Here is an 11,368-nt window from a genome sequence, read left to right on the forward strand (position 1 = left end):
GAGGGAGCAATCTGTGTTCGGAACTGAAGGGCATTGATACAGTAGACAAGTCCCTCCCATCGGCTCTCCCTTCAAGGAGAAGCATTCATGTCTATAAAGCAGGAAGATGCAGTGTGAAACTGAAATTTTTGGCTGGTTTAAAAGTGAACAAATCCCCACGCCCAGATGTGTTGTTTCCAAGACTGCTGTGGGAGAAGAGAAAGAAAATCTCTTCAGAGATAGTAGCAACTGCAGATGCCGGAGAATCTGAGGTAAGGAGGTGTAGAGCTGGATGAGCGCAGCAGGCCAAGCAGCATCAGAGGAACAGGACGGCTGATGTTTTGAATCTAGACCCTTCTTCAGAAATGGGGCAGGGGAAGGGGATTCTGAAATAAATAGGGAGAGAAGTGGAGGCGGATCGAAGATAGGTGGAGAGGAGACAGACAGTTCAAAGAGGCGGGGATGGAACCACTGAAGAAGAGTGCAGGTGGGGAGTTAGAACATAGAGCAATACAGTGCAGAACAGGCCCTTCGGTCCTTGATGTTGCGCTGACCTGTGAACTAATCGAAGCCCATCCCCCGACACTATCCCTTCATCATCCATATGCTTATCCAAGGACTGTTTAAATGCCCCTAATGTGGCTGAGTTAACTACATTGGCAGGCAGGGCGTTCCATGCCCTTAGCACTCTCTGAGGAAAGAACCTGCCTCTGACAGCTGTCTTAAATCTATCACCCCTCAAATTGTAGCTATGGCCCCACTGGCCCTCAACCAGCTGATGTCATCGTCCTCGGAAAAAGACTCTCACTCTCCACCCTATCTAATCCTCTGATCATCTTGTATGTGTTTCTTGAATCCCCTCTTAGTCTTCTCCTCTCCAATGAGAACTGACCAAGCCCCTCAGCCTTTCTTCATAAGGCCTTTGCTCCAGACCAGGCAACATCCTGGTAAATCTCCTCTGCACCTTTTCCAATGCTTCCACATCCTTCCTGTAATGGGGCGACCAGAACTGCACGCAATATTCCAAAATGAGACCGCACTAGCATTTTGTACAGTTGCAGTGTGACATCTTGGCTCCAGAACTCATTCCCTCTCCCAATGAAACCTAACGCACTGTAAGCCCTCTTAACAGCACCATCAACCTGGGTGGCAACTTTCAGGGATCTATGTAGATAGACACCAAGATCCCTCTGCACATCCACACTGCCCAGAATCTTTGCATTGACCCAGTATTCTGCCTTCCTATTATTCTTCCCAAAGTGAATCACCTCACATTTATCCACATTGAACTCCATTTGCCACCTTTCAGCCCAATTCTGCCGTTTATCCAAGTCTCCCTGCAACCTGCGACGTTCTTCCACACTGCCCACCACTCCACCAACTTCAGTGTCACCTGCAAACTGAGTAATCCATCCACCTGTGCCTGCATCCAAATCATTTATAAAAATGACAAACAGCAGTGGTCCCAAAACAAATCCTTGTGCACACCACGAGCGAATTGACTCCAGGCTGAATATTTTCCATCAACCACCACTAGTTGCCTTCTTACAGAAAGCCAGTTTCTCATCCAAACTGCTAAATGTCCCTCAATCCCATGCGTCCATATTTGCTCCAATAGCCGACCACGTGGAACCTTATCAAAGGCTTTCCTGAAGACCGTGTACACCACGTCAACGGCCCTTCCCTCGTCCACATGCTTGGTCACCTTCTGAAAACTCAGTGAGGTTTGTGAGACACGACCTGCCCTTGACGAATCCATGTTGACGATCTCCAATCAAATTGGTGCTTGCTTGATGTTTAGAAATCCTAAATCTCTTCTCATCCTTTGCAAAACTTTACCGACAACAGACGTAAGGCTCACTGGTCTATAATCACCTGGGTCATCTCTCCTGCCCTTCTTGAACAAGGGCACAACATTTGCAGCCCTCTGGTACTAAATCTGTAGAAAATGAGGACTCAAAGATCAAGGCCAAAGATCAAGAGGATAGGAGATGGTGGTGGGGCTTGATGTGGGAGGAGGGGATAGGAGGGAGAAAAGACAGGTTCGGGAGGCGGGGATGAGCTGGGCTGGTTTTGGGATGCAGTTGTGGGGAGGGGTGATTTTGAAGCTTGTGAAGTCCACATTGATAGCATTGGGCTGCAGGGTTCCCAAGCAGAATATGAAGTGCCCTTCCTGCAACCTTCGGGTGGCATCATTGCGGCACTGCAGGAGGCCCAGCATGGACATGTCATCTGAGGACTGCGAGGGAGAGTTGCTTAGTGTGAAGTGAGCATAGGTGATGTGCAAAGCGGTCCCCAAGCCTCCGCTTGGTTTCCGTGATGTTGAGGAGGCCACAATGGGAACAGCGGATGCAGCTACCACATTAGTGGCGCCGATACAGTCATCAATGTAACGGAGGAAGAGGTGGGGTTTAGGGCCAGTGTAGGTATGGAAGAGGGATCGTTCCATGTAACCTGCAAAGAGGCAGGCATAGCTTGGGCCCATGTGGATACCCTGGCCACCCACTTTGTCTGTAGGAGGTGGGAGGATTTGAAAGAGAAGTTTTAGTTTTCAAGGACCGCAACTCCACCACCCCCCCCCCCCCCCGCCCCCCACCCCCCGCAGTGGTCGAAAACACCCTCGACCGGGTCACCCGCATTTCCCACAACTCACCCCTCACCCCTTCTGCCATCTGCACTCTGACCCCACCACCAAAGACATTTTTTCCCTCCCCACCCTTAGGTGACTCCCTTATGCACTCCACACTCCCCCCCAGCACCCCGTACACGCGGCACTTGTTCCTGCAACTGCAGGAAGTGCTTCACCTGTCTCGATACCTCCCCCCTCACCCCCATCCCAGGCCCCAAGAAGAAATTCCACATCAAGCAGATGTTCACCTGCACATCTGCTCATGTGATATACTGTATTCGCTGTTCCCATTGTGGCCCCCTCTACATCGGGGAAACCAAGCGGAGGCTTCGGGACCTTTGCAAGTCACCGATGCACGAAAGAACTGCACCTACCAGTCGCGAACCGTTTCACCTCTCCCTCCCAATACTCAGATTACATGTCCATCCTGGGTCTCCTGCAGTGCCACCTGAAGATTGCAGGAGCAGCGCCTCATATTCCGCTTGGGAACCCCGCAGCTCAGTGGTATCAATGTGGACTTCACAAGCTTCAAAATCTCCCCTCCTGCTCCCGCAACCCAAAACCAACCCACCTATTCCATCCTGCCACCTCAAGCCCCACCCCCACCCCCACCTCCTACCGACTAACCTCTTCCCGCCCCCTTGACCTGTTCGTCCTATCTGGACTGCCCTGTCTGCTCCCTAACTTCCCACCTGCACTCCATCCCTGCCTCTTTGACCTGTCTGTCTCCTGTCCACCTATCTTTTCCTTTATCCAACTTCTATCCGCCTCCCGCTCTCTCCCTATTTATTTCCGAACCCCCCCTCCCTCCCCCATTTCTGAAGAAGTGTCTAGGCCTGAAACGTCAGCCTTCCTGTTCCTCTGATGCTGCTTGGCCGGCTGTTTTCATCCAGCTCTGCACCTTGTTACCTCAGAAAGAAAATCTCAGTGGCCCTGACCAGTTTTTCAATTCCTCTCACAAGGGAAGTACCAGAGGGTTGGAGAACAGAATGTGGTTTCACTTATCAAGATAAATGCAAAACTATTCAATTCCAGTGGAGGTTTGAGATGCAGTGTTGATGTTTGTTCTATGTAGTAGCCTGGCCTTAACTTGTCCTGTGGTGAGATGTAATTTGAGGGGGATGCTGTGCTTTTTTTTTTCTCGTTTTGGTACGGTATGTGCTACTTGACCTTGTCAGCCTATTTTATAGAGTCATAGTCGTACAGCGTGGAAATGGGCCCTTAGGTCCAACATAATCCCAAACTAAACTAGTCCCAACTGCCTCTTCCTGGCCCATATCCCTCCAGCCTTGTCCTATTTATTAACGTCGATCAGGTCACCTTTCATCCCCCTTTGCTCCAGTGAAAAAAGTTGCAGCTGACCCAACCTTCCTTTATCACTGAAACCTTCCATGCTCAGCAACGAGCTGGTAAATTTCTTCTGTGCCCACTCTTGCTTAAAAATATCCTTCCTATAATAGGGCAACTGTAAATTTGTACTGTAGAAATCTTCAAGACTAGAAAAACATAAAAGCAAACAAAGCAGGAAATGAAGGGATCAAATTGTAGTTCAGGAAGTGGAAAAATGGAAGTGGCTTGAGTGCAGCATGTTCTGGACTAACATGCACTGTAGTTCTGAAAGGGCATTGCTCCGGTGTGAGTGGAAAGTTGTAGATGAAATAGTGACTTGAATCTTCATATACGCTCTCTCTCCAATTGATGTTGGAAACTCCTTCATGTTTCTAATGACGAATCCCAGGGATCGCTGCTGTTGTCTAGCTGATAGCCAGCCTTCAAAGTGTTTCAAAGAGGAAAAGAACAAAGAAAATTACAGCACAGGAACAGGCCCTTTGGCCCTCCAAGCTTGCGCCATTCCAGATCCTTTATGTAAACCTGTCGCCTATTTTCCAAGGATCTGTTCCCTTTGCTCCCTGCCCATTCATGTTTCTGTCTAGATACATCTTAAATGACGCTATTGTGCCGCCTCGAACGCCTGCGTTGACAACGCGTTTCAGGCACCCACGACTCTCTGCATAAAGAACTTTCCACTCATATGCCTTCAACTTTTCCCCTCTCACCTTGAAATTGTGACGTCTAGTAATTGAGTCCCCCCACTCTGAGATAGAAAGCTTCTTGCTATCCACCCTGTCTATACTTCTCATGATTTTGTCGACATCAATCAGGCCCCCCCCCTTCAATCTCCGTCTTTCTCATGTAAATAATCCCAATCTACTCAACCTCTGTTCAGAGCTAGTGCCCTCCATACCAGGTAACATCCTGGTGAACCTCCTCCGCACCATCTCCAAAGCATTCACGTCCTATTGGTAATGTGGCGACCAGAACTGTACGCCATATTCCAAATGTGAACCCAAGTCCCATAAAACTGTAACATGGCGTGCCAACTCTTATCCTTGATACCCCGTCTGATGAATGAAAGCATGCCGTATGCCTTCTTGACCACTCTATTGACCTGCGTTGCCACCGTCTGGGTGCAATGGACCTGAACACCCAGATTTCTCTGTGCATCCATTTTCCCCAGGGCTTTTCCATTTCCCGTACAGTTCGCTCTTGAATTGGATCTTCCAAAATGCATCACCTCGCATTTGCCCGGATTGAACTCCATCTGCCATTTCTCCACCTAACTCTCCAATCTGTCTATATTCTGCATTCTCCAACAGTCCCCTTGGCGATCCGCTACTATCTGTTTCGCATCGGTTTTGCACAAAACTAGATTTCTGTTCTATTTTTGCAAGTGAATTGTTTCAAATTAGTTGCTGTTCTTTGTAAATCACAATCATGAATGCACATCCAAGCAGTGGGGAGAGGGGGAGAATGGATTTTTTGACGTCATGAAGTCTGAGATTTGTTATAATCCGCAAATATTGTCATGATAATTTTTAAAATTCACGAGCATGTCATTGATGTTGCTTTCTTGGGCTGCATTTGCTATCCATCCAGAATTGCTGTTGAGAAGGTTGTGGAGAATTGGCCTGTTGAATAGCTGCAATGCACGTGGTATGAATATATTAATGAAATACTGAGGACAGGAGATGAATTGCTTTTACTCAGTGGAAATGAAGTAACAGTCATACAGTTCCAGATCAGGATTCTGCTGATTTTGACAGGGAACATGCAGATTCTGGAGCTGCTGTTTAAATATTTTTGGGTGGTAGGGTTCACACAATTATCAGGTACTGTGGAAGGAGTTTGATGAATTGGTGCATTGTCTCGTTGTAACTCCCCATCTCAAACAACAGTTCATTCTCGATCCATTGTTAATTGTAAATTTTCAGTTCGACCGAAAGGAAAAACAGTATTGAGGGATATGGACCAAAGGCAATATGGAGGTAGGCCGCAATTAAGTTATAATCTCATTGGATGGTAGAAAGTGTTTGAAGGTTTGAATGGCCTACCTGTTTTCCTATATCCTTACGTAAGAAGGGGGATCAATCAGTGGGATGATTTGATTGCATTGCTGTCGTTTATCGATAGTGTTGTCGGAGTCGCACTCGTTCAGCTGAGTGAAGAGTATTTCATTGACACCCGGATTTGGAGTTTATCGGCAGTGGACAGATGTTGAGAAGTCCAAAGTGAGTTACTTGCTGTAGAATCTATTGTCTCTGATCTACGGTTCCAGTCACATTGATGAACATAGATCCAAGAACACTTCAGCAGAGGAACAGGCCCTTTGGCATGCACTGTTGTGCTAAACATGATGCCAAATTTAGCTAAAGCCTTCTGAATGTCCTTGATTCATATCCCTACATTCCTTGTATATTCATGTACGTATATAAAAGTGTCTTAAACGGCCCTATTGTATCTGCTTCCACAGCCACCCCGGCAGTGCTTTTCAGACTCCTACCACTCTGTATATAAGAATTGTCTCTGACATCTCCTTTGAACTTTCCCCCTCTCACCTTAAGTACATGCCCCCAGTTTTAGACATTTCACATCTGGGAGAAGGGTTACAGTCAGAATCTGTCCATGCATGTCACAAATTTGTAAACCTCTATCAAGTCTTCCCTCAACCTCTGCCACTGCAGAGAAAACAGCCTGAGTCTTTCCAGCCTCTCCTTTCTAGCTCAAGCCCTCAAATCCAGGCAACCTCTTTTGCACCCTATTCAAAACCTCCACGTCCTTCCTGTAACATGATGACCAGAATTGGATACAATTCTTAAGAGTGCAATACTTAAGGCCTAACCAAAGTGTTCTAAAGCTGGAACATGACATCCTGATTCTTGTGCTTGATTCCCGAACTAATAAAGGCAAGCATGCCATGCGTCTTCTTTGCCACTCTATCAACTTGTGTGGCCCCTTTCGGGGAGCGATGAACTGAATCCCAAGATCCCTGTATACACAAATGCTGCTCAGGGTCCTGCCATTAACTGTATATTTTTCCTTAACATTTAATTTCCCAAAGTGGAGCACTTCACACTTAATGGATTAAAATTCACTTGCCATTTCTGCAACGGACCTGTATCCTTCTGTATCCTTTTATGACTTTCTACCCTAACTACCACTCTACCAATCATTCTATCGTCTAAAAACTTACTAACCCATCCATCTATCTTGTCACCTCAGTCATTTTAGATATATACCACAACAGCAGAGGTCCCCGTACAGATCCCTGCAGAACACAATAGTCCTGGATCTGCAGCCTAAAAAGCACGTTTCCACCACCACCCTCTGCCTTCTCTGGGCAAGCCAGTTGTGAATCCAAGCAGATAAGTGACCACGGACCCCATGGATCTTAATCTTCTGGATGATCCTACGGTGAAGCACCTTGTTGAAAGCCTTGCTAACATCCATGTCAACAATATCCACCACTCTACCTTCAATGATCACATTAGTTACCTCCTCAAAAAATTCAATCAAGTTAGTAAGACATGACCTGCCCTGCACAAAGCCATGCTGACTGTCCCTAATTGGGCAATGCTGTTCCAAATACAGGTAAATACAATCCCTAAGAATTCTCTCCAATAGCTTCCCAATGAATGATGAGAGACTCTCTAGTCTATAGTTTCCTGGATTGATCCTATTTACCTTCTTGAACAGAAGAAGAACATTTAGCAACTTGCTCGTCCTCCAGTACCCCTCCAGTGGCGACTAAGGATACAAAGATATTGCTGAATGCCCCGACAATCTCCTCTCTCACCTCGCTCAAAATCCTTGAGTAGATACCATTGGGTCCTGAGGACTTATCCACCTTAATGCTCTTTCTTGATCTCAAAATGCTGTTGTCATATGAGCATGCTCCACACAAATCCCACTATCCTCCACACCCTTCGCCTGAGTGAATAGTGATGCACAGTCCTCATTTCGGATCTTGCCCATATCCTCTGCTTCCGTACACAAGTTCCCTCCTTTATCCTGAATGGTCCTACTTTCTCACTATTTATCCCCTTGTTTTTGATGTATGCATCGAATGCCTTGGGATTTCCTTTAACCCTCCTTGCCAAGGTCATTTCATCACCCTTTCTTTTTCTGCTTTCTTTATGTCGGCCCTGTTCGATTTTAGCTTCCAAAACCTGACATATTTCTGTTTTTTGCCCATTTGACTAACTTCACAACCTCCCCAATTATCCAAGGGTCTTTTACCTTGCCATCCTTGTCCTTCCTCCTTCCTGATCCTAAACTCATAAGCAGGCCTTCAAACAATTCCCATGTGGCAAATGTGACAGCTCCCCCCAATTAACACTCCCCAGCTCCTACCTAAAATTGATATAATTTACTCTTCCCCCAAGGTCCTGACTTATCCTTCTTCATAGCAATCTTAAAATTGAAGGAGTTGTGATCACTATTTCCAAAATGCTTTCCCACCCTTCTCACCAGTTACCTGACCAGGACAAAGTCCAGCATGGCCCATCTTCTATCCATATACTGTGTCAAGAAACTCTCTTGGATAGACTAAACAAATTCAGCCTCATTTAAACTCTTGTTGTAAGGGAGTCCCAGTCAATACCGTGGAGGTTAAATTCACTGACTGTGACAACTCTGAGTTAGTGCATCATTTCACAAGCTGCCTACATATTTGTTCCTCAGTGTGTCAGTGGCAACAGGGGAGCAGGCTATTAATTTAATCTGATCAGAGTGATTGTGTCTGTCTTAATTTTGAACGCGACCTCTATTGCCTCAGTGGGCAAGCCCTCCAGAATATCCTTTCTAGGTACAGATGTAATATTTCCCACAGGTTAGGAGAGCACCTCCTTCTTTTACCTTCCCCTCTATCTTGTCGAAAACAATGAAACCCTGGAACATTGAGCAACCAGTCCGGTCTCTGTCTCAACCAAACCCATGTAATGGCCTCAACATCAGAGTCCCATGTACTGATCCAGGCTCTAAGCTCATTTGCCTTAGCTATAATACTCCTTGCAGTGAAAGAAACATAGGTCAGCTTGTTTGTGCCATCATGTTCATGTACCTGTGTCTGACTGCCATTCTTTTCTGATTTATTGGTCCTAACATGTACCTGCTATCAATTCATCGACTTGCTGACCTGCTGCTCTCGTTTCCAGCTGCCTGCCAGCCTTTAAATCATCCTAAGTAGCACTAGCAAACCTCCGTGTGAAGATATTTGTTCCCGTTCAGTTCAGGTGCAACCCATCCCTCTTACACAGGTCACCCCTTGCCGAAGAAGTGGACCCAGTTATCCATGAACTTGAAACCCTGGCCCCTGTACCAGCTCCTTAACCATGCATTCATCTCACCTATCTTTGTATAATTTAGCTCACGAACATGTGGCTCTGGTAGTAACCCAGTAACTATTACCCTCTAGGCCCTGCCTTTCAGCCTCTTTGCTAACTCCTTGTACACAGTCCACAGGATCACATCCCTCTTTCTTCCTACGTCATTGGTACCAATGTGGACAATGGCCTCTGGCTGCTCACCCTCCCCCTTAAGAATTTGTTGCAACCACTCAGAGATGTCCTTGACCTTTGCACCAGGGAAGCAACACACAGCCCTGCTGTCTCAAATGTGGCGACAGACACCATGCCCCCAACGAATGAGCCTCCAACCACAATCACTCACTTGGATTTGCCTGACCCTGTTCCACAGCAGGGCGGTTTGTACCACGGACCTGGCTACTGCTGATTAGATAACTGACCCAGTTTAGTTTTAGATCAGTGTTAACCTTGATGAAGTGGATAGCCAAGCACCTCAGTAGTCTACAATACAGGAGAATTAAATTCTTAAGCTCACGGATTCTGTGACAGTCAAAGAGAAGCAGTGAATTTTTCTGACCTCATTTCCAACACCTGGCCCATAGCCCTGCATGGCTTGGATAGCACTTGTACATTTAAAAATAAATGTAAGGATGATGTTCAGGTAAGGACATGGAATTTTGTGATATGGTCATATTCTCTCTTGTTGGAGCTGATTGCTGCTTAGCACTTGTGTGGTGCAAATGTTACTTATCATTTATCAGGCCCAGCCTGATCGTTGTCCAAGTCTCACTGTATTTTCTCATTGTTGATTTCACTGTTGGAAAAGTCATGAATTCTGCTGGACACCTGGACAATATTCAATGAACATTCATGTCTCCAATTTGGTTCAAATGAAGACATGACTTCAACCAGTGCAGGTATCCAGTGAATGCCACTGACTCAATTTTCTATTCCTCTGCTTCACACCACATTCAATCAGAAGTTGCCTTGGTGGAAATGACAGATTGCACTTTCCTTCCTTTTCAAGCTCAGGATCGCTGATCATATTTGTGGTAACTCCTGAATGAGGTTACGAGAAGTGTGGCATGACGAAAAGTAAACTGAACCTTAGTGTGCAGCTGTTTGACAGCACGGTCATCCAGATGTTGCATTACTTTGCTGATGATTGAGAATACATTGAGGCCATAATTGGTCAGCACAATTTGTCTGACTATTACATGATAGGTCATCTTTCTCTGAAATGTGAGTGTCGCAAGTGTTTAAAAATGTACTGGAAAACATTTACTGTTGGTGTGCTGACCTTGGGGCACATTGTTCCAATACAGTTTGTCAGATGCTGCCAGGTGCCATGGCATTTGCAGTATCCAGAACATTCAGTCTTGTCATTGCATGAAATAACTTGAATTGCGTGTAAGTTAAGATCTGTGCTGCCTCCTCAGGATGAGGGCAAGAAGATCATCCAGACTGATGCTATGAATGGTTTCATCTGCCTCTTCACCTTTTGTTCGTAACATCTTGTAATAACTGCCATGTAGCCTGATGAGAAACTGAAGCTCATCTTGATTCATTTGCATTTGAAGGTGCCTATTTTTCCCAAACAAAAGGACCCATCACTGAGCGGGAAGTATGGAGAATGTTATAGACATCAGTGGTGAGACAATGGTGGATCTTGACCAGAAAACCATTGTTGTGTTGGTGAAATGCAAACAAAAATCTATATGATGTAAACTTTATTCTCAGCTAATCCCTTTCTCAAATGACAGATTCTGATGTCGGTAACTGGAAAACCTCCATGGTTGGAGGACGAGAAGCCGTATCCAATTGAAGCAGCAGAGGCTTTTGCGATGACTGTGGAACCCACTGCTTATGCCTTGCTTCAAGCATTGTCAAGGAATGATATTGACTATGCAACACCGATTGCGAGGTGGCTAACGATGCAACAGAACTATGGTGGTGGATTTCACTCGACGCAGGTAAATGCTTGAGATCACAACAGCAGGCATTCAGATATTTCCATTGATCATGTTACTAACTGGTGGTTGATGCTGTTTGCAATCAAACTGGACACTGCATTTTCATCTGCAGGTTTGGTGCATTGGCACAAATACCAGTTCTT

General features: G+C 45.9%; 1 long non-coding RNA gene across 3 annotated transcripts in view; it reads left to right on the plus strand.

The window, feature by feature from the left end:
• The window catches only part of LOC132207951 (uncharacterized), a 35,519-nt gene extending 24,413 nt beyond the window's left edge, over positions 1-11,106 (plus strand). For all 3 annotated transcript variants that reach the window (XR_009444034.1, XR_009444033.1, XR_009444032.1), the window contains exon 3: positions 11,016-11,106. This is a non-coding gene — a long non-coding RNA (uncharacterized LOC132207951). The remainder of the gene's footprint in view (positions 1-11,015) is intronic.
• Positions 11,107-11,368: the final 262 nt, after the last annotated feature.

Source organism: Stegostoma tigrinum, unplaced genomic scaffold (assembly GCF_030684315.1).
Source record: "Stegostoma tigrinum isolate sSteTig4 unplaced genomic scaffold, sSteTig4.hap1 scaffold_224, whole genome shotgun sequence".
NCBI lineage: Eukaryota > Metazoa > Chordata > Chondrichthyes > Orectolobiformes > Stegostomatidae > Stegostoma > Stegostoma tigrinum.